This window comes from Dipodomys merriami, unplaced genomic scaffold (genome assembly GCF_024711535.1).
Source record: "Dipodomys merriami isolate MVZ:Mamm:240054 unplaced genomic scaffold, mDipMer1.0.p SCAF_14, whole genome shotgun sequence".
In the NCBI taxonomy this organism is placed as follows: domain Eukaryota; kingdom Metazoa; phylum Chordata; class Mammalia; order Rodentia; family Heteromyidae; genus Dipodomys; species Dipodomys merriami.
This window is the reverse complement of record NW_027202715.1, coordinates 14716384-14740097: the sequence shown is the minus strand read 5'-3', so window position 1 is coordinate 14740097 and position 23714 is coordinate 14716384. Positions and strand designations below refer to the sequence as shown.

The 23714-nt window shown below is 48.1% G+C and overlaps 1 protein-coding gene across 1 annotated transcript in view; it reads left to right on the top strand.

Moving 5' to 3' along the window:
• Arhgap22 (Rho GTPase activating protein 22) overlaps positions 1–23714 on the top strand; it is a 155744-nt gene that overhangs the window by 28486 nt on the left and 103544 nt on the right. The window lies entirely within an intron of this gene.

The following is a 23714-nucleotide window of genomic DNA, read 5'->3' as shown; positions in this document are numbered from 1 at the left end:
GGGCTGCAGGTGACCAGGTGGCAACTTGAGGGCAAAGTTTGCCTCCGTGCTGAGAGGAGAATGGCCTGGAAACAAAGACAGAAGCAGCCGGACCGGGGAGGGCAGTGCCCGGGCGTCCCTGGCAGCCCAGCCCGGGCCGCCCCGGGGGAGCCTTGGGGCCCGTCCTCAGCGGAGGGAGGGCGGCCTTCCTGCCGCACCGCACGGTGTGGAGCGAGGGGAGCAAAGCCATCCCACAGAGCCTGCGCCCCGCAGAGTGGCTGGAGACGGAGGATCCGGATGGAGTGTCTTCCCACCCAGCAACTTCTTGGCCAGGCAGGCCAAATGTTATCTTAGATTGAGAACATCTATTTGGAAGAAAATAGAATGTGTGTGTGTTCAGATGGCCAGTGTGTGGGGAAGGTCTCCTCTGTGAGCAGTAAGGAGAAAGACGGAGCTGGGGGGGGGGGGGGGTTGGAGGGAAGGGGACAGTGTGTGTCTCACCATGTGTGCAGTGGCCCGGACCCCTGCGCCTCCTGGGCTCACGGCGATCACCCCATCTTGAGATGGCAGTGATAGCATGTGAAGGCTCTTGGGTAACATTTTTGGGTAGGCCCTGCCTTCCAGCCTTGTTCATTGGCCCTCAGGGGCCCCTCTGTGGGTTGTACAGGGATGGGCTGTGACCTGTGACTCAATGGGCAAGGGACAACCTTACCTGGCTCTGCTGAGAGCTTGAGCCATAATCTGGTAATGACCAAAGAGGTGGGCCAGTCAGATTCCGTGGAGTAACCCCATTTCTTCCTGTCTTAAAAGATATAGCCAAGAACCACAGGTGGCATTTGCTCCCTTAATCAGTCCAAATTGAGAAAAATGCCAGGTTTTAATGCCTTAGTATAAAAGATAGGAAATAAAATAGCTCATAAGTAATTATATTACATTCTAAAAATTATATATATATATATTAGTATATTACTTGCTGAAAATGGCAATAGTTTGCATATAGTGGGTTAAATAAAATCTGTTCTTAAAGTTGATCTCACCCATTTTCTTTTCACTTACAATTATTTATATGGCTTTTTAAAAAAATCTTTTCTAGTCTGGTTGTAATGAACTAGCTGGTTTAGAAAGACAGCAATGCTTAACTTCCAAACTTCTTATACCCATTTATTTTACATATACTTTAAGTGAGACTTTCAGCTAGGTGCAATGTTCCCCAACACCATGCTCACCCCACCAGGAGCATGTGACAAAGTCTAGAGACATTTGGGGCTGTTCCAAAATGAAGAGTGGTACTGGTAGGCAGTGGGCAAGCCCCAAAATATGAGTGAGCCAGCCCAAATAGCAACAGTGCCCTGTGCCAAAGTTGGGAAACCCTCTATTATTATCCGGTCAGATGTCTGACAAGGTTGACCTTATAAAGTGCTATTTTTTCAGACATGAATGAAAGAATTGATTGCCCACAAAAACTGTATGATCATAAACCATGGCCAATTGGGGTTATAAGAGCAGGCATTACTAATGAAGCTGCAGAGTTTCAAGAGCTTCTGTGGGGAGAAAGTGCTCCTTTTACTATAAGCTACTAAAAGCTAAAGCAGGGTGCTAGTGGCTCATGGCTACTCAGGAGGCTGAGTGAGATCTGAGGATCAAGGTTGAAGGCCAGCCCAAACAGAAATGTCTGGGAGACTCTTACATCTGATTTACCAGAAGTAGAGCTATAGCTCAGTGGTAGAGCACCAGCCGTCAACAAGAAAGCCAAAGCCAGATGCTGGTGGCTCACGCCTGTAATGAGATCTGAGGGTTGCGGTTCAAAGCCAGCCTGGGCAGAAAAGTCTGTGAGACTCTTATCTCCAATAAATCATTAGAAAACCGGAAGTTGTGCTGTGGCTCAAGTGGTAGAATGCTCGCCTTGAAGCTGAAGAGCACAAGGACAGTGCCCAAGCCCAGAGTTCAAGCCCCATGACCTACCAAAAAAAAAAGCCAAGCAAGAATATAAGGCCATTAGTTCAAGACTCACACACACACACACATAAGCTAAAGGCTGAGAAATAGCAGAGGGCTGAGTTAAAGGGGGTACCACAGGGAGCAGAGCATGCTGGAGTAGAGGAAGTGCATCAGGTGCCCGGGGTGGGGGAGGGAGGAACGCGGGGGGGGGGGGGAGAGGCTATGCATGCATGCGTACATGTACATGCAGGACCAACAGTGCTGGAGGTGAGGCAGGAAGAGGCAGCAGCAAACCATGAGGCTAGAGTCAGGCAAGCAATCAGATTCAATTTGAGGAGTAACTCTCCCTGGGGGCATGTCTGGGAAAATAGAGACCAAAAATTCAATCATGAGCATCAAAGAAAGCAAGCTCTGACAGACAAGAATTTTCATCAGAATGTATTCCCAAAGCTTTCAGGCATAGACTAGATCAGGGCTATGCAAATGAAAGGCCTGGTGCCCAGCACTGTCTGATGTAGGTGGCCCCTCAGCCTCCTCATTGTGCCGTGCACCTGTTACTTGGAGAAGACTGTCATTCCTTGCTGTGGGATAACCATCCAGGGAAACCCTTACTTGTCAGGTGGTTCACAATTGTAATCCTAGCTACTCAGGAGGCTGAGATCTGAGGATTGAGGTTCAAAGCCAGCCTGGACAAGAAAGTTCATGACTCTTTTAAATCCACTTTTAACTACCAAAACAAGCAGCCAGACATGGAGCTGTGGCTCTAGTGGTAGAGTGTTAGACTTGGGAAGAGAAAAAAAAAAAACTCTGAGACAGCACCTAGGCCCTGAGTTCAAGAATAACATTAAGAAAGAAAGAAAGAGAGAGAGAGAGAGAGAAAGGAGGGAGGGAGGGAGGGAAGAAGGAAGGGAGGAAGGGAGGAAGGAAGGAAGGAAGGAAGGAAGGAAGGAAGGAAGGAAGGAAGGAAGGAAGGAAGGAACTGTAGCTTAGTTGTAGAGGGCTTGCCTCACATGCATGAAGCCCTGAGTTTGATTTCTCAGAACCACATAAGCAGAAAAGGTCCTAAGTGGCATTGTGACTCAAGTGGTAGAGTACTAGCCTTAAGCAAAAGAAACTCAAGGACAGTGCTCAGGCCCTGAGTTCAAGCCCCAGGACTGGCAAAAAAGAAATAGAGAGAAGGGGGGAGGAGGGAGGAAAGGATGGAGGGGGTGGGAGGGAGGTTGATTTGATCCCAAGGCCAGTGAGCATGTTGTGTCTTGTGTGTGACCTTGGTGAGAGCAGAGCAGAAGGGAGCTAGCTCACATGGGGGAGGATCACAGGCATGCAAAGCCTGAACGGGGCTTCAGGCTCACTCCATAACCTGCTCTTGCCATAAACCACCCACTCCATGAATCCCTTCTACAGGTTGGCACCCCATGACCTAATTACTTTTTAAAGGTATCAGTGCTAGAGTTGATGAACAAATAAGGTTGAAACCTAACAGGAACTAAATTTGGTTCACTGTCCTACCCTGGCTGACCAACTTAGACACATATTTCAACACACATAAACACACAGACACACAATATATAGCACAACACATACAACATAGTGCAACACATATAGTCAACACATACCACACAACACCACAGCATACCACGACACATACTCAGTACACACATTACAATACAGCACAATGCTATGTCCATACACAGCACATGACATACACACATATCCACGCAATGTGATACAACACACAGTACACATGCACACAGCAATATAATAAATACACATATAACACACATAGAGTAATGTAGCACACACGTACACATTCACACATTTGCCCACCATGCCATACACACAACCCACATGGATGATGATGATGGTGATGAGTATGATGATGGTGATGATGATGGTAATAAATGGACAAGCCAGGCATCAGTGGCTTACACCTAGCTACTATAAGTAGCCCCTAGCCTACTCAGGAGGCTGGGATCTGAGGATTGTGGTTCAATGACTTATCTCCAATTAACCACCAAAAAAGCCAGAAGTGGAGCTGTGGCTCAAGTGGTAGAGCAGTAGCCTTGAGCACAGAAGCTTAGGGACAGTGCCCAGGTCCTGAGCTCCCATGACCTTCCCTGGCTCCAGGGGAGTGTGACACATCTCCACTGTACCCACTCCACTCCTCCTCAACCACCCTCCTCTCTAACCTGGGCTGGGCCAGTAACACCCTGCCTGGTCCCCTCCATCTCCTACTCCAAAGCTGAGGCTTCTTTCCAAATGCAAACCAAGGCCTGATGGCTCCTCAGCCATCTCCACCAGCTCCATAGGTAGCCTTCAGTGGCCTCTCCCTGCCTGCTCTGGGTTATGATCCAAAAAGTCTTACTGTGATCCACAGAGCCTCCTGCATACCTCCAAACTACTTCTCACTCTCCTAGCCTGTCCTCAGTATTTAATGACTCTCCTGCCACAGGGCCTCTGCACACTCTGCTGCTTTCTGGAATTCCCCTCTCACATTCACGCATCCCAAAGCTCCTCACCTTCCAGCCCTCCACTCTCCTCACCAGGGCAGTCCCTCCCCCACACCCTGCTCTAAGCTGGGCTCTCTGCCCCATGCCCTCCTTCCGCTTGTAGATGCATGGTCCTGAAGCTATGTTTTTTATTTTCCGCTAGGGACACGTCATCTGTACTGGATTGTAAGGCCCCTGAAGGCTGAAGCTGTTTCTGGTTATGTTTTATTGGTTTTGGTGCCAGTACTGGGGCTAAACTCAGGGCTTCACACTTTCCCTTGGCTTCTTTGCTCAAGGCTGGTCCTCTACCGCTTGAGCCATAGCTCTACTTCAGACTTTTTGCTAGATAGTTGGAGATAAGAGTGTCACAGACTTTCCTGCCCTGGCTGCTTTTGAACTGCAGGCCTCCCATCTCAGCCTTCTGAGTAGCTAGGATTACAGATATGAACCACCAGAGCCCAGTTGCATTTCTGTTTTGAATATCATCATACCCCCAATGTCCAGTGGCTACTCAACATGTTTTTGGACAACCAAATGAATGAATGAATGAATGAACGAATGAATGAATTAGTGATTAATGGAGCAGCGTTAGCTTGGGAAGTTGTCACACTGCCTCCACTCTTAATTGGTTCAGGGCCCTAGGAATGCCCAGCTTTCTCTTCCTGACTTGGATGTGACAAGCATTTTCCCTATCTGCTGTTTATCATTGATTTTTTTATATTAAGATTTTTTTCCTCCAGATGTCTAAGATTTTAAGTTGTATTTTTCCAGTTGTTATGCTCCCTCGATTTCCTTTCAGGCCTGACTTTGTGTGGAAAGCTTAGGCTGGACTGGCTGCTGTCACTGAGGTCTTCTTGTTTTTTGTTTTGTTTTTTCTTTTAAGTCAGTCATAGGACTTGAAACTCAGGGCCCAGGTGTTGTTCCTGAGCTCTTTCCTCGAGGCTAACACTTGACCACTTTGAGCACAGCTCCACGACCAGTGTTCTACCGGTTAACTGGAAATAAGAGTCTCATGGATTTTCCTGCATGGGCTGACTTTGAACCACAATCCTCGGGTCTCAGCCTCCTGAGTAGGTAGGATTACAGAGGTGAACCACTAATGCCCGGTGGGGGTCTTTTCTTCTTTCAAAAAACACCACAGACCACTGAACAGGGCCCCCCGAGGTGTGGCCATCCACCATAGAGGGTGTGTCGGTGGGTGGGGGGCTTGGCTGAGTGGACAGAGCTGTTCATCCATGGGTTGGCAGAGAATGCATGGAGGGGTGAAGTCCTTTCAGTGGCCTTTTCTCCCTCTTTTCTGCAGGAGGGTAAACTGACGTGTGTGTATGGCTCAGTACTTCAGGCATTTGTGTCGCACTTATTTGTCTTGAGTATGCTGAGGGGAGGCTTCGTGGCTGCCGTGTGCTGTGGGTGGAGAATCACAGGTGCCCCCATCAGTGGTGGCTTGGAGAACCCATGCCTGTTCCATGCTAGGACCTTTTTCCTAGACAGCACTACTTACAGACCTCTGTAACGGGTCTTCTTGGTCTCCCAGGGACCTCTTGGAATGATAAAATCTTTCTATTCTGAGATTAGAATAAACAATTGATGAGTTGTTTACGGTTTAGTACTAGACTGCTAGTAGAAAACTAAGCAAATACAAAAGCAAGAAGAATTCCAGGAAAAACAAAGGCTGAAATTTGAAAGGAAAAAATATGTATCATCTTGTAATCCATAGCTCAAATGATGGAAGTTTTGTATATTTAACCATTTTTTTTCAGTTGTGAGGCTTGAACTCAGGGCTTGAAAACTGTCCCTGAGCTTTTTTTGCTCAAGGCTAGTGCTCTACCACTTGAGTCACAACACCACTGTTTTTAGAGCCAGTTTTTAGGTGGTTAATTGGAGATAAGAGTCTCATGGCCTTTCCTGTCCTGGCTGGCTTTGAGCCATGATCCTCAGATCTCAACCTCCTGAGTAGTGAGGACTACAGGCATAAGCCACCAGCACCCAGCTCTCTAATTTTATAATGTAATACTGTTTGAAGGTCAGTGGTGCTTGTGCATGTTGGAAATAAGGGAACAAAAGAAACAAAATACTCTTCTATTATAAGAAGAAAGTAGATAATTCTTAGGGAAAACACAAGAAATGAATTGATAAATTAATGTTATTTATAACTGTGGAAGTTAGTGCAAAAAAACAAGTCATGTTTTGCCTAATGACTGATACATGTTCAGAAAAATGTGCCATTACGTTACTTTGTTATTGTTATTTGTACTTTGTTATTGTTCCAATATCACAGACTGTATTTGCCCAAGCTATGGTGTGGCCTAGCACACATCTAAGCTATATGGTACAGTCCCTCTCCTCCCCCAGCTATTGTATATCAGTGGGCTGAATACTGTAGATAGCTGTAGTCTACTAGGAAGTATTTGTGTGTCTAGATACGGAAAATGTCTAAGCAAAATCATCAACCACTGGCCAGGTGCCAGTGGATTACACCTGTAATTCTAGCTATTCAGGAGGTGAGATCTGAGGATTGCAGTTCAAAGCCAACCTGGAAAGAAAAATTTATGAGTGTCTCATCTCCAATTAGCCACCAAAAGGCCAGAAGTAGAGCTGTGGCTCAAGTGGTAGAGTGCTAGCCTTGAGCAAAAAAGCTTAGGGAAAATAAGTGCCCAGGTCCTGAGTTCACTTCCCAGGCCCAGCACACACCCACCCCCCCACCCCCCACCCCCCACACAATTACATCATATAAGATTCTAAAATGCATACCTATGGGTGGTCCTTACCATGAGAGGAGGATGCTGGGCTGGAGGTGGCTGTGGGTGAGTAATGGAGTCTTCGGGAAGGGAAGGGGACCTAGCTTCAGCTATCACTGTGCACTGCTCTAGGATAAGCAGATGCAGATGGCTCATGCCTATAATCCTACTAAGATCCACATGATCATAGTTGTAGGCCATTCGAGGCGGAAGAGTTTTCTAGATTCCAGCTCCAAACTAAACACTAAAAAACAGAGCTGGAGGCATGATTCAAGTGCAAGAGCACCAGCTAAGCAAGCATGAGGCTCTGAGTTCAAACTCTATGCTGGTGGAAAAAGAAAAACCCACTAGATACTAGATTATTAAAAAACAAACAAACATGTTGCTTTAGTGCTGGGAATGTGGCTTAGTGGTGGAATGCTTGCCTAGCATGCATGAAGCCCTGGGTTCAATTCTTCAGTACCACATAAACAGACAAAGCCAAAAGTGACACTGTGACTCAAGTGGTAGAGTGCTAGCCTTGAGCAAAAGAAGCTCAGGGACAGTACCCAGCCCCTGAGTTCAAACGCCAGAACTAGCAACAAAAACAAAACTTTATTCAATAATAAGTTAATATCTTTATAATTTTTTACTTTATAAGTATGCGTATTAAATATATAAACCAGTAGTCTATTGTCATTATCATAGATTATGCATTGTATGTAGTTAGACTGCTATACTTTTATACGACTGGGAACAAGTTAGTTTTTAACACCAGCCTCACCGCGGGATTTGTGCCACACGTGAGAGGAACTTTTTTGGCTCTATTATAGTCACACAGGAGTTCAGTCACATAGTCCCTCACTAGCAAAGCACCTTTAGGAGGTGCCTGGCTGCTGCCCGGAAGTGGTCACACTGCTTCTGGGGCGGGGATAGAAGTGAAGGCCTAGAGGTTGGGGCCCTTGCTCAGGGCTGTGGGATTTCTGACTTGTGCCCCAAGGCCCCTGCCTCTCTCCCCACACTAGCTGACTGGGTTACTCAGAGCCCAAGATGTTTCTGCTCCTAAGGGCAACTATAGGCTTCATTTCCCCCCATGCAGCTTAGTTCTGGGTGGCATGGCTTCCCTGAGGGGGACCACGGTGACTCCATGTGGCCTCTGTCCAGGCATTTCAGCTCTCCCGAAGGCCCCCTGAGAGAGATCACTTCCATGCCCCTGACAGTGGGGTACAAGGGACGTAGGCTAAGGAGGTGAGGCGGCAGCTGGCTTTGCCCATCACTCAGAGGAAGGGCAAGATGGCTGGCAGGTGAGCTCTGCCAAGGAGGGGCGAAGAAAAACGGCTCTTGGAGCAGGGAGAATGAGCGAACAAAGACAGGCCGGGAGGATTCGACAGGAGACCCTGCGAAGGACTGAGAGGAGGAAGAAGACTATGTGCGGAGGAGGAGGATGGTGGGAGAGGATGAGGGCCAAGTGAAGAAGTGGAGGACCATGGAAGGAGGAGGAGGACTGTATGAGGAGAATGGTGGTAGAAAAGGGGAAGGACTGTGGAAGGAGGAGGGGGAGTGTGGTGGGAGGAGGGAAAGGGCCAGGCGAAGAGGACAAGGAGGACTGTGAGAGGAAGAGGAGGGGCACAGGGAGGAAGGGGAGGATCGTGTGAAAAGGATGATGGAAGGAGGAAGGGGTCTGAAGGAGAAGGAGGAGGATGGTGAGAGGAGGGAAAGGCCATGAGAGAAGGAGGAGGGCCAGGAGGAGATGCTGGGCAGTGGGGTAGAGAGGGAAAGTGCTGTAGAAGAAAAACATGAATGGAAGCAGGCAGTTTTTCCCTTTATTGTTGTTTTCATTTCCTTTTTTTTTTGTCTTGTTTGTTCATTGATCTGTCTTTGGAAAAGTAAGGAGGATACAGAAATGGAGGGACAAAGGATGAACAAATGTAGCAGTGGCATTCACTAGACACTATGTGGAAAATGAACTATTCAGCTTGTGGGTGGGGACAAGAAGGAAAAACTAGGAGAGAGCAAGGGAAGGGGTGACATTGCCCAAAAAGAAATGTACTCTTTTCTTGGCTCATGTAACTGTAACCCCTCTGTATATCGCTTTTATAATAACAATATAAAATTTAAAAAAGGAAAAAAAAACATAGAAGGAAGAGGACCATATGAAGAGTGGGAAAAAGGATGTGAACGTACTTAAACAGGCCTAGATGGCTCTACCTGGTGGTATCAAGCAATGCAAATTTGTCTGCTACTGTATGTGTGTGACTATATATACATATATATGTACACATATGCGTGTGTGTGTGTGTGTGTGTGTGTGTGTGTGTGTGTGTGTGTTGGCTCTGGGACTTGAACTTAAGGCCTGAGCATTGTCCTTGAGCTTTTTTTTTCCTTAAGACTTGCACTCTACCACTTGAGCCACAACTCTCTTTCCAGCTTTGGGGTGGTTAATTAGAAATAAGAATTTCACAGACTGTCATGTCTAGGTTGGCTTTGAACCTCCATCCCCAGATCTCAGCTTCCTGAGTAGCTAAGATTACAGGCGTGAGCCACCAGCAACCAGCTCTGCTGTTGGATATTAACTCCCTGGCTTTCTGTAGTTAGCAGCTCCAATGCAGTGGCCTGCTCCGCCCCACCTGCACTCCTGTCTTATACTTAAGCAACTCCACGCTTCCCAGCATTACTGCCATGCTCCACAGCAGACAGAGCTCAGAGCCTCCTGTGGGCCAGCCTATCCAACCCTGCCTGCCAGACTCTGTGTTAGTCCTATGCACTTCTGGGCAATAAAATGTCCCAGAAGTACTTGACTTTACAATACACCAACACAGGCCATGAGGCCGCCTCAAGCCCGGGGCTACGCCCCTTGTATTCTGAGGATCTGCTTCTGTGAGAGGATGCTTTGGGTCTGGCTCTGAGTTAAGGCATCACCTCCTGGTTTTGTGCCCTGTCTGTATGTCCATCCTGGAGTCCTGTTGCACTGGCCATGTGCTGGCCCCTGTGGTACCTCCCATTTTCTTAAGACCCCCAATAATGAGATAATGTGGCCCCATTTTCCAGATAAGGCGAGAGGAGAGAGAAATCCGTTTGCCTATCAGCTGGTGGGAGCGATGTGGGAAGCACTGGGAAGGGGGCTGGACTTGGCAATGTCTCCTTCATGGACACCATGCCTTCTCTTCTGGCATGTGCACTTTGGGCAGCGGCAAATGGACTGGCAGCTCCAGGGACCCAGCGCCAGGGGGAGGAGCGGCTAGGAGCCTGTGTTCTCAGCTGGTGTGTTGCCACACCCTGGTACTTACAGACTGTGGAGAACTTGCCAGCTAGGAAGTGGAAGGACTGGAGGCAAAGCCCAAAAGCTCTTGACACCTTGTGCACTGGATACAGGTATACACCCAGCCCAGACTGAGGAAACTGGAGAGGAGAATGGTCCCCGGCACCCAGCCGCCTCGCTGTGAGCTGGAAGGCAGTAGCAGCCAGGGCTGGTAACTCGTGCTTGTAATCCTAGCTATTTAGGAGACTGAGATCTGAGAATCAGTTTGAAGCCAGCCCAGGCAGACAAATCTAAGAGACTCTTCTCTCCAATTAATCAGCCAGAATGCTCGAAGTAGAGCTTTGGCTCAAGTGATAGAGCAAACAGCCTTGAACAACAACGACAACTAAAGAGCCAAGTGACGTTCATCCCCAGTGCTGGCACAAAAACAAACCAACAAAGGAAGGCAATGAGAAATGTGGTTGTGGAATAAGGGGTTCTCACATCCAGAGAAGGTTTTGGTAACCAGGCATCTGGGGTGGGGGAAGAGCAGTAGGTGATGGTCCTGGGCCACCGTGGGGACATCCCATCTGCAGGGAGGTGCCCGAGGGCAGGGAGAGAGGGCCTTCGGGAAATACTGGGGGAGCAATGCTGCTTCCTCTCTGCCATCCACACAGTGTGAGGGAGACAGAAGGAGAAACTGGCTCTGTGCAGAGCCCTCTGCTCTGTTGGGGCCAGCGAGGCTCCTCTTAAGTCTGGACACTTTGCCCCGAGTGCCAGCAGCAGGCTGAGCAGTGGTTGACCACAGTCCCCATCTTCCCTCCAACTCTGAATAGTCTAAGTACCAGGTATGTTAAGAATAGAGGCTGAAGCCCTGCACCAGTGAGTCATGCCTACAATCCTAGCTGCTCAGGAGGCTGAGATCTGAGAATCACAGTTCTAAACCATCCTGCGCAGGAAAGTCGGTGAGACTCTTATCTCCAATTAACCACCTAAAAACCAGAAGTGAGGCTGTGGCTCAAAGTGGTAGAGTGCTAGCCTTGAGCAGAAAGGCTCAGGAACAGCCCCAGGCCCTGACTTCAAGCCCCAGGATGAGGGGTTAGGGGGGAGGTGAGGAAAAGGGGAGGAGGGGAGAGATAGACGGGAGGAAGAACAGAGAAGAGAGGAGAAGAACAGAAGCTGAAATTATAGACTCCTGGCCAGATAACCTACCCCTGGCTGTTAAGCTAGCCAGGTGGCCTAGTATACAAGCCAGTAGAGAAGGGTTCTGTGTTTAGGGGAGAGGTGCCTTGAACTCAAGCCCCCACTTGTTCTTTTTCCCATACTCCTGCCCTACTCTGTCAATTGAAGGTGCCCAGGATCTAACATGACTGGGCCCTCAGGGCCTAAGTTCTGCCGAGTGCTGGGCTAGAGGAGCTCCAAGCTACCCACAAGGCCCCAGACAACTGGAGCCTTGGCCTCCCCCTTACTGTTCGAAGGCAGCAGTAGGTAACTTGCAGGATGGTGCTGAATTGTGTCAGGCCTGAGCCTTGGGCTCTCTAACCTAGGTAGCTGGGGACTCTGCCTAGCTCTGTGGAAGTCCTCAAGAACCTACATGTCTATTTCATCAAGGGCAGGGCTAGCCAATGTCACATAAGCCAGCAGAAATGAAATCTATAACTGAGATTGACTGACTCAGCTCACTGATTGCTGGCTTTTGGTTGAAACAGAAGTGGAAGTGCCAGCTCTGAGGGTCCCTGGTCAGCAGCAACAGACACTGCCTAGAAGACAGGGGAGGGGCTGGGAGTGTGGCTTAGTGGTAGAGTGCTTGCCTAGTATGCATAAAGCCCGGGGTTCCATTTCTCAGTACCACATAAACAGAAAAAGCAAGAGATGGCACTGTGGCTCAAGTGTAGAGTGTTTGATTTGAACAAAAGAATCCCAGGGATAGTGTTCAAGCCCAGGAATGGCAAAAGAAGAAAAGGAGGAGGAGGAGAAGAGGAAGAGGAAGAGGAGGAGGAGGAAGAAGAGAAGGAAAAAGAGGAGAAAAAGGAAAAAAAGGTGGAGGAGGAGGAAGAGGAGGAAGAGGAGGAGGAGGAGGAAGAGGAGGAGGAGGAGGAAGAGGAGGAGGAGGAGGAGGGGGAGGAGGAGGAGGAAGAGGAGGAAGAGGAGGAGGAGGAGGAAGAGGAGGAGGAGGAGGAAGAGGAGGAGGAGGAGGAAGAGGAGGAGGAGGAGGAGGAGGAGGAAGAGGAGAAGGAGGACCACGATGATAGAGGAAGTGATTTCCAAGGATCTCATCCTATAGATGACTTTCCAGGTGCTGGTGGCTTGTGCCTGTAATCCCAGTTACTCAGAAGGCTGAGATATCAGGATTGTGTTTTGAAGCCAGCTAGGATAGATGAGTCTAAGAGAATCTTATCTTCAATTAACCAGCAAAAATCCAAAAGTGGAGGGATGGCTCAGTGGGAAAGCAGCAGCCTTGAGTAAAAAAGTAAAGGGACAGCACTCAGATTCTGAGTTCAGGCCTCTGTGTCGGCACAAAAATAAAATATAACAGCAGCAGCAACAATAACAGCAATAATAATAATAATAATAATAATAATAATAATAATAAATCAGGGCTGAGGGAAGACTTCCTGGGATGAACTTGTCTCCATCCCTTCTCCATGCCTCCCTATTTCTGTGCCATTTGTTCATCCCCAACCATCAGGGAGTGACTCACACATTCAGTTATTCATTTATTCAGCCTCAGCCCCAGCTCTGGCTTCCCTGCCTCTTCCCTGCCTTATTCTCCCAGCCTGACTTCCTCGCTGCCTCCTTCATACCCCACTCTTCCTTCATATAAGCTGCAGCCATCATAAATTCAAAGAGAAGAAAATAACTGTAGTTGAACCTGAAGGATTCCTCTACACAGAAATACAGGACAAGTAGTCTGGGTGCTGCCCCAGCCCCCTCCAGCTCTTCCCCTGTCTCAGCCGGGCAGCAGATCCAGGATAGCCAGGAAGAACTTCTAAGAATGTGATAGCCAAGTGGTGCTGGTGGCTCATGCCTGTAATCCTAGATACCCACGAGGCCAAAAGCTGAGGATCAGGGTTTGAAGCCAGTCTGGACAGGAAAGTCTGTGAGACTTTATCTCCAATGAACCAGCAAAAGGCTGGAAGTGGAGATATGGCTCAAGTGGTAGAGTACTAGCCTTGAGTGGAAAAAGTGACAGCAAAAAGCTAAGGGACAGTGCCCAGGCCTAGAGTTCAAACACTAAAACCAGCACCAGATATATCAAATATATATATGATCTTTTATATTGATTCTTTAAGCATTAAAATAATCATTATGAAAAATTTCTAAACTTTCTAGGCTCTCACACTGCTATTAAAAATTAATGTTTTTATTGATGGAAGAGGTAGAGTATATGTATCTGAATTTCTTCATGCATTAAAGTAGGACCCATTAACAGGGACTGGCTGGTTCTCCTCTCCCCTCAGATGGGGACCTTGGAAAGAAAAGGTGGCCAAGACAGCTCAGGAAGTGTGCTAAAGGAACCGATCAAAACAAAACACTAACAAATAGAAAAAAAATAGAATGGTGGCACACAGGAGCAGTGGTTTAATAAATCATCAGCCACTCCAGTGGTATTCCCAGGACAGCACAGACTCATCCAAACCCCCTGGACTCTGGCTACAAATCACATTAATTTTATGAAACCATCCCATCCACAGCCCTCCAGAATGCCCTTCCATTACCTCACCCCTCTCTTCTCAATCAATCTTTCAGCCTTGATTCTTACCCTTTAAATCAATTCAGCTCTGAGCTCCATCTTGCCATTTTCCCAGCCTGCTTTAAAATCCCATTGACTTTCATAAATCAATAGGACTTGAGCCCTCTGGTCGCCACTCCCCCGTGCTCCCCAATGCATTTATGGACCTTCAGGGGGTAAATATCCTGGAGGCCAGCCCTCCCATGTTCATGGTCCAGAGATGGGAGGCCTGTTCAAAAGATCCTGAAAAACAATCATGGGTGTTGGGTGAACATCTCACATATAGTTATTTATTAATGAGGCCCCTGTAGATACCAGTGTGGGTCTGGAGGAAGCACAACAGAGACTGGAGAGCCAAGCCACAGCTAGGTGCAGCCTGGTATAACCTTCCCTCCCCTTCTCTTCCTTTTCTCTCCTCTCCACTCCCCTTCCCAAGACCTGAATACCAGGACTGTGCACTGGCCTAGAGCTTCATTGCTCAAGGCAAGCCCTCTACCACTTGATCCACAGCTCTACTTCCCACTTTCTGGTGATCAGTTGTAGATAAGAGTCTCAGACTTTCCTGCCCAGGCTGGTTTTGAACCAACCTCAATCCTCAGATCTTAGCCTCCTGAGTAGCTAGGATTACAGGCCTGAACCACTAGTGCCTGGCCATATGGAGGTCTTAGCCTGAGGAGCTAAGAACTCTGATTTGGCCACAGGTTACCAGCGGATGACAGAAATTCCTAGGCCCTCATTCTACTGAGAGAGGATGAAACAAGGTTCCAGTAGCCCGAGGGCAGCCTTCCAAAGAGGCCAGCCATTCTGAGAGCCTCGGGTAGACAAAGCTGCAAAAGGCCAAGTAACTGGGGGTGGGGGGCTGGAAAGGGATGAGAGAGACTCTGGGTAGAGTCCTATCACTCCTGACCCCTGTGGCTGGATGTCTGTCACTCAGAATGGATCCCCGTGGAAGGAGGCTGTGCTCTATCCTTAGAAAGCCTCTCAGCAGCTGTGGTTACCCCATGTTCCATTTACTCTACCAGATTTGCCTCACACATGCACCCAACCCTCTAGGGGGACCCCAGGCACACTGGAGCAAGGAGCTCACCTACAGAGAGGGGTGCAGAGGCTGGGTGCCTATGGGTTTTTTATTTCCATTTTGGTTTGGGTTTAGTTTTGGTTGGTTGTTATTCATGATATTGTTGTGCTCTAAATAGAATCTTTAGCTTGACCCAGTGGCTTACTCCTGTAATTCTAGCTTTTGAGATCTGAGGGCTACTGTTCAAAGTCAGCCTGGGCAGGAAAGTACATGAGACTCTTACCTCCAATTAACCACCAAAAAGCTGGAAGTGGCACTGTGGCTCAAGTGGTAGAACACTAGCCTTAAGCAAAAGAGCTCAAGGACAGTGTCCAGGCCCTTTTGTTCAAGCTCTAGGACCTGCACACACACACACACACACACACACACACACACACACACACACACACACACACACACACACACACACACACACACACACACACAAATAACAATAATAGTTGTATCTGTACGAAATAGGTACAGACACCTTTATTATTTTCTAAATGGTGTTTATTTCCTAAACTACGTCTGTAGTACTTCCATCCTAGTAGTGTTGTAAGTCATCTAGAGCCAATGTAAATGTATAGGACAATTCTCACAGGTTATATGCAGCAGAGACTGTAGTGTTTTATATGAGACTTTGGCATCTGTGGATTTGGGGGTCCTAGAACCAGCTCCACATTTACCACTGTAAATGTGAAGTGAACCAGGAAGAGAGAGATCGCAGAGGTGCAGATCCATCTTTCAAAGTGCTGACCCATGGAGAAGAGGCATGGCTGGGGACTGGCATTTGAAGGGAATGATGGGGCTGAGAGGAGGCAGGGGAAGGCACAGAAGACCCAGAGCTGGACACAGGTTTGGACATGCGCAGCAGAGGCTAGTGTGGCCAGGACAAGAAAGAGTTCAGAGAGGGATAATCAGTTGTATGGCCAGGGGCCTGAGACCCTCGTGGCATAAAGATGGCTTGAATTTTCCTGAGACCGCTGAGTGGAGAGTCCCGTAGGCCTTGTGCAGGGAGCAGCTTGATCCAGCCCCTTCTTGAGGAACTGGAGCCAGGCACCATGGCTCACGCCTATAATCCTTGCTATTCAATAGGTTGAGATCTGAAGATTGAGGTTTGAAGCCAGCTCAGAGCAGGAAAGTCCATGGGACTCATATCAGATTAACCACCAAAACACTGAAAGTAGAGCTGTGGCACAAGTGGTGGAACACTAGCCTTGAGCAAAAAATCAAAGAAACAATGCCCAGGCCCTGAGTTCAAGCCCTGGGACCAGAATATACTTGTACAAACAAATAAATATCATAGCTATGTTCTGGAACAGGAGTTCGATTATTATTATTAGTATTAGTTGTAGGGCTTGAACTCAGGGCCTGGGCCCTGTACCTGAGGGTTTTGGGGGGGGGGGGTAGGGAGGGTCATGGGGCTTGAACTCTGGGCCTGAGCACTGTCCCTGAGCTCTTCAGCTCAAGGCAAGTACCCTACCACTTGAGCCACAGCAATAGTTCAGGTTTTCAGGTGGTTAACTGGGGATAAGAGTTTCATGGACTTTCCTGCCCCAGCTGGCTTTGAACTGTGATCCTAAGATCTCAGCCTCTTGAGTAGCTAGGATTACAGGCGTGAGCCATGGGCTCCCAGTGTAACCTGGGCTTTTTTGCTCAAGGTTTACACTCTTCCACTTTGAGCCACAGTTCCACTTCCCATTTTTGGGGTGGTTAATTGTAGATAACAGTCTCCCTGACTTTCTGCCCTGGTTGGCTTGAACCTCTATCCTCAGATCTCAGTCTCCTGAATAGCTAGGATTGAAGGTGTGTGCATGGCTAGGACTTGGTTATTAGACCTGTGTTTAGAAACCATGGCAATCCAGTTCCATGAGAGGATTAGTGCCAGGGCTCTGAACTTTGGCAGATGCAGACCCCTAAACCAGGCTTTGACACCTGCTAGCAGCGTGGCTTCTGCAAGCCTCAGCTTGCACGTGGACAAACACAAATGCCAGTAGTCAGTGGTAACTGGTAGACGCATGCAAGGCCTCTCCTTGGTGGCTGCATGGCTATTTAGGAGAATGTGATGGAGAGTAGGAAGTCTTACACAAGGCTGGTTCATTAGAACTGATTCAGAAAGTGGGGGGGATGGGGAGAATGGTACAGATAGCCTTCCAGTTTGGAAGCCACTTGAATGTAGGGCTCAAAAAGGAGGCATTTACTGCAGCAACTCTAGAGCTCTAGATTTTTAAAAAGTAATAATAAAATAAAAGGTTTGTCTGGGCACTGGTGGCTCATGCCTAATTTTAACAGACCAGCAGACTGAGATCTGAGGATCACAATTTGAAAGCCAATCTGGGCAGAAAAAGTCTGTAAGACTCTAATCTCCAGTTAAGCAGCAAAACAAACAAAAAAAAAAACTAGAATAGAGGTTTGTCTCAAGTAGTAGATCACCAGCCTTGGGAGCAAAATCCAACTGAGATCATCATGAAGTCCTGAGTTCAAGCCCCAAAGATCTGGTAGAAATGAGGACTTGGATTCCTGATGGGTGGGAAAGGGAGGGGTGGGGGATATTCGAAGCCAGAAGCAGGTGAGCTGCATGGAAGAGTGAGCAGTTAGACCCTGCAGGGTGGAGGTAGGAAGAAAAGAAGGAGAGGAGGCCCAGTGCTGGTGGCTCATGCCTGTAATCCTAGCTACTCAGGAGGCTGAGATCTGAGGATTGTGGTTCAAAGCCAGCCCAGGCAGGAAAGTCCGTGAGACTCTTATCTCCAATAAACACTCTGAAAACTGGAAGTGGTGCTGTAGCTCAAGTGGTAGAGTACTTGCCTTGAACTGAAGAGCTGAAGAACAATGCTCAGGCCTAGAGTTCAAGCCTGACAAAACAAAAAAAGGAGAGGAGGATTGACTACCAATGTCTGAGTCACCAAGAGATCCCAGAGGCTGAGACCAGGCTATTGGATTTGCTCAGCACAAATTCAGAAAAGGTCAAAACCTCCAAAGGCAGGAGATGGATGAGGACTGGGTAAGGAGAGGCAGGAGCCCAGGTATTCTGGGGGCCACCCATCAACACACACTTGCCAGCAAGAGGAAATGACCCCACCCTCCTGCTACATGTGCTAACACAAGCCACCAGATAGCAAATGCCATCCTGTTCCTTTCTCCCTAATGACCTGAGCCCCACCTGACCCTCATGAGTCACCCTACATGCCCATCATCCTTCGGGGCCTGGACCCTTTGTGTTCTCCCCCTGGTAGCTCTGAAGAGAACAGCAACTGAGAGGTCTTCACCTTCATTTCAGCATCCTTCTCTTTGCCTGCCTCGTATGGCTTGTGGCTCTTCCCTGTGTAGTTGTTGTTTGTGATTTATTTCTCCTGCCAGGCCAAAGGTCCTCAAGGGACTATCAGCTCAGGATACTGCACTGTATTTGAAGAAACTGCTGGTTTGGGATGGATGAATGGATGGATGGATGGATGATGTGCTTATGAGCAAAACAACCCCAACTTTAAAGAAGGCAAAGGTCACTAACTTCCTGATCACTGGCTTGTCCCAGTCTTGTTCCCAGGGCCTTTCTGCAAATCCCAATCAGTCTGAAGTCTTAGCATGTCAGAGCTGCTTAACTTGAGGCCTGATTTAAATATTTACAGAAGAACCAAATAAATTGATTAAAGGAAGTGCTGAGGACAGGAACTGTGGTTATTAATAAATCATAGCAATGACTATTTTCCTTTGGAGAAGAAGCTTAGTCTGCCTGATAAATAATATCTGGGTGATCGATCATTTGAGGAGAAACCTGTGCTGGTTTGGCATCTAAGTGGGTTGTGCAGGAAGAAACTCTTCTGGTAGACTGTGGAGAGCTGGGGCTACCCTCTCCTCCCCCTGGGGGATTATGGCTCCTCACTCTCTTCTCTCAGAGGGCTGATGTCCAAGGATGAAGATAACCTTCTTTTCTTGTGTCACTATGTTATGGGAACTATGGACCAGTCCACCCAGTCACCCACACAGTCACCCATTGTCCAGCTTTCCCCCAGAGCCTTCCTGGGGTGGACGTAGGACACCTCCACAGACGCTGTTTAGTGGCTTGCAGCAGAGTCCAACCACACTTATGGGTCCATGAGATTTTATTGAGCTCCTGCTATGAGCTGCCTTACCCAGGATGCTGTTGGGTAGGAAAGGGAAAGCAGGTGCATTCATACTAGAATGAGCCAGCTCCAGGCTCTGTTGTAACAGAAGATGAGAAATAGAATTACGAACATGGCCTTAAAATATTGCATGACTTTAGTCCCTAGTGCGCGAACACCCCCCCTCTGGCAGGGGTGCGGGAGGGGGGAATCTGTGCAAAAATCTGTGGAGGGACAGATATCCTAAGTGATTTTTTTCAGGTCCTCTGAGGAGAAAGTTCAGAATAGTCAGTGGAGTCCTGAGCTTGTCCATCCACACCAACAGCACCTGGAAACTGGGCTCCAGTTAGAAATCTCAAGCAATTGCATCAAACAAAATCCCAAGCACTGATAACTTCGTTTGACTATTGATTCTATTTGTTTTTGTTGTTGCTTTTTTGTTTGTTTATGCTAGTACTGGGGCTCAAACTCAGGACCTGGACACTGACCCTTAGCTTTTTTACTCAAGACTAATGCTCTACCATTTGAGCCATAGGTCTACTTTTAGCTTTTTGGTGGTTAATTGGATATAAGAGTCTCATGGACTTTCCTGCCAGGGCTGGCTTCAAACCCAGGTTCTCAGATCTCAGCCTCCTGAATAGGCAGGATTATTACAGGCGTGAGCCACTAGTGCTAGGCCTTTACTGCTGATTCTTAACCCATTGAAGGAATCTTAGAGATAAGCAAATGGAGGTCCAGAGAACAAAACTCAGTCACCAAAGGGCTACCCTATCTTCTCTCTCTCCTTTCGGCCTCTGTCAGACTGTAGCAGACTGTTGGGTGTATATGTTTACTCTCTTATTATGGACATCTTGTCCATACTCCTTGAGTCTGACATAGCTAGTATCTATCCATTCTAGCCCTGCTCTTGACCCTGACCAGCTGGAGAAAGGAGAAGAGTTGTAAGGTCAGGTGAGGGGGAAGCTCTGGGAACATAAGGGCCCTTCTTGCAGCCTGCTGTCCTGGGGTCCCATCAGACAGTGCTCTACCTGCTTCATCAGCATTCTGGCTCAGCCCCAGACAGACATTTCTTCTGGCAATGTGGCTGAGCAAGCAAGGCAGGGATGCTGGACCAGGTTGCTGGGAGCCTAGCAGCTCTCTCCCAGGGAAAGGTGAGGTTCCTACAGGGAGAGGAAGTGGCTGAGTCTGCTGTGGACCTTTAGGACGCCAGCTGCTCCTCCCAGGGAAGGATCCGCTAGAAGGGCAAAGACAGTGAGCAGATGTTCCATACTGGTGATAGAGCCCGATTAACTCACCTGCTGAGCAATCCAGAAACAAGGCGAGCTGAGCCAGTGTCTGTTGTTTTCCTACTCAGTTATGAAGTGGGAACTCTCCAGGTATATTATTTATTCAATGTTGGTTAGGGAGCCAGCCTTGCACAAGTATGATGGTATGATAGAATACAGCTGCATCCGTTTTTTGAAGGGAATGTGTAAAGTCACCCAATCAGCAAATAGCCATTGGAAGATCCACCTTTCTGAGCACACTAAGTGCTGCCTGAATTTGGCCTGGAGGTGTCCACCCCTTTATTTGCATAACCATTATCACCATGGTAACCAGGATCTGAGGCACCCCCCACCCCCAAGCATTCTGCTGGGCCTGGCTGCCTTCCTTCTCCCCCTTATCTCTTCCTTTCTCCCCCTGATCTGCAGGGGGAGTATACTCGTCATCTTCTTGGGCCATTTGTCATTCTGCAAACAGAGGCACACAACTGATAGTGATTCGAATCCAAACCTATGTCCAAAGCTTGAAATTCTTCAACTAGGCTCCATTGATTTCTTCATTGTATAGCTAACACTGGAAGAATAGAAATGCTTAGTAATGAAAGGTCTTTAGGTATCATGGCAAGTACATGGATCTGCAGGTAGGAGAGTAGAGGGTCATTAGGATTGAGGGGAGAGTGTGCTGATTCTCTGTCCATCAGTATGGAGACCATAGCCAGGTACCAATAGCTCATACCTCAAGTGGTAGAGTGCTAGTCTTGAGCAAAAATAATCTCAGGACAACACCCAGGCCCTGAGTTCCAGCCCCAGGAGCAGCACACACACATGCACGTGAGCGTGCACGCATGCGTGCATATGCACGCGCGCGCGCGCGCGCGCACACACACACACACACACACACACACACAATTATATTCCAGCCCTCAGGTAACAGGATGTCCTCAGGTAACAGCTGAATGTCACATTACATTAAATGTGAGGTTCAGATGATGATAAGGGGACTGTGAAGTGTCCTTTGATATTTGACCACGGTGACATATCCATTTCCAGCCACACTCATGTAGAACTGGATGAGATACCATTTCCTCCCATCCTACTCCTTAGTCTAGAGGTATAGAAAGGCAACTATTAAAGGACTGCTCAGCTGGGCTCCAGTCACTCACACCTGTAATCCAGGCTGCTACTCAGGGGGCTGAGATCTGAGGATTGCCGTTGGTTGCCAGCTGGGGCAGGAAAGTCCAAGAGACTCTTATCTCCAATTAATCAAAGAAAAAGCCAGAAATGGCACTGTGGTTCAAGTGGTAGAGCATTAGCTTTGAACCAAAGGAGGTCAGGAACAGCACTTAGGCCCTAAGTTCAAGCCCTAGTACAGGCAACAAGTAAATACATAAGTAAGCAAACAAATGATTGCTAGCCACAGTTCCATGTGTCCTGGTAGGGAAGGGAACAATCATCTGGGGATGATGCAGGAGTAAGGTTCCAAGGTGGAAGTAGTCTTTTGAGTTAGATCTTGAGTAGGAGCTCACCATGCAGCCAAAGTCACAGATTAAATGGGAGAGGAATGGAAGCAAAGTCCAGGCTGGTGAGCCAGGGTGGGCGGAAGACAAGCGAGGCTTAGGGAACTGTGGTCACTAGTACAATGGGAGGTGCATGTGCATGCATGCAGGCACACACAAGAGAAATTAGTCACAGCATCAAAGTCACAGGTCCCAGGGACCTGTGTTTCAATTAGAGACTTGGATGTATGCTCTAAGAACTGCAAGTGTGGTTACATTTGGGCTCAGGACACCTCCTGGTGTCCACTGCTGGTCAAGGAGAGGAAAGAAACTTCCTGATGGGGTTGGGAAGGTGGCTCAGTGGTAGAGTGCTAGCCTCGCATGCATGAAGCCCTGGGTTCAATTCCTCAGCACCACATAAATAGAAAAAGCCAGAAGTGGCACTGTGGCTCAAGTGGTAGAGTGCTAGCCTTGAGCTGAAGAGCTCAGGGACAGCGCCCAGGCCCAGAGTTCAGGCCCCATGACTAACAACAACAAAAAAGAAACTTCCTGAGAGACAGAAGAGAGAGAAATGGGGGCAAGTAGAGAAGGGTGGGGTTGGAGGGAGGCAGAACTCAGTCCTCGCTGTGAAGGGCAGTGCTCTCTCCCTGCTGACTACTGGGCAGTGATGTCAAGGGAGGGAAGAGGGACCAGCAGGGCTGGAGGCAACTCAGAAGGCTCAGAGATAGGCCAAGGAGCCCCATCACATCGCCACCAATTGCTGAACCAGTTGGCCCAGGATGCTCCCAGGAAAGCAGCAGAGTGGGCTTGGTGGAGGGGTGGTCTGGGCACTGGTGCTTAGAGTTAAAACCTTCAGAGGAAGGAACTAGAAGAAGGATTTGGATGGAGCCAGACCCTCTGGGCCTGAGGAACAGAAACACTGCTATGAGCTCCAGAAGTGGCCAGATTCTATCTGCTTATCTGTTTGCCTGTCTGTCTGCCTGCCTGTATGCCTGTTTGTCTGTCTATCTATCTACCTATCCATCTATGTATTTATTGTGCCAATACTGGGAGTTGAACTGTCCTTAAACATTTTTCACTTAAGGTTGGTGCTCTACCACTTGAATCATACCTTCACTTACAGCTTCTTTTGTGTGTGAGTATGGTTAATTGGAGATAAGGATCCCATGGATTTTCCTGCTGGGCTGGCTTTGAACCACGATCCTCAGATCTCAGCTTCCTGAGTAACTAGAATTACAGGCCTGAGCCATCAGTGGCTTTTTCTTTTTTCTTTTTCTTTTTTTTTTTTTTTTTGTCGGTCATGGGGCTTGAACTCTGAGCCTAGGCACTGTCCCTGAGCTCTTTAGCTCAAGACAAGCACTCTACCACTTGAGCCACAGTGCCACTTTCGGTCTGGAGGTTAATTGGAGATAAGAGTCTCACAGACTTTCCTGCTGGCTTTGAATCCCAATCCTCAGATCTCAGCCTCCTGAGTAGCTAAGGATTACAGACGTGAGACACTGGCACCTGGTACCAGTGGCTTTTTTTAAATTCCATCATTTTATCTTCAGTAGCTGGAGCACACATCATAGTCTCTTAATGTATACTAACAAAAAAAAAACTTTTAGTGAATGGGCCAGGTGCTGGTGACTCCCATCTAGCCACTTAGGAGGCTGAGATCTGAGGATCATAGTTCAAAGCCATCCAGGTCAGGAATGTCCGTGAA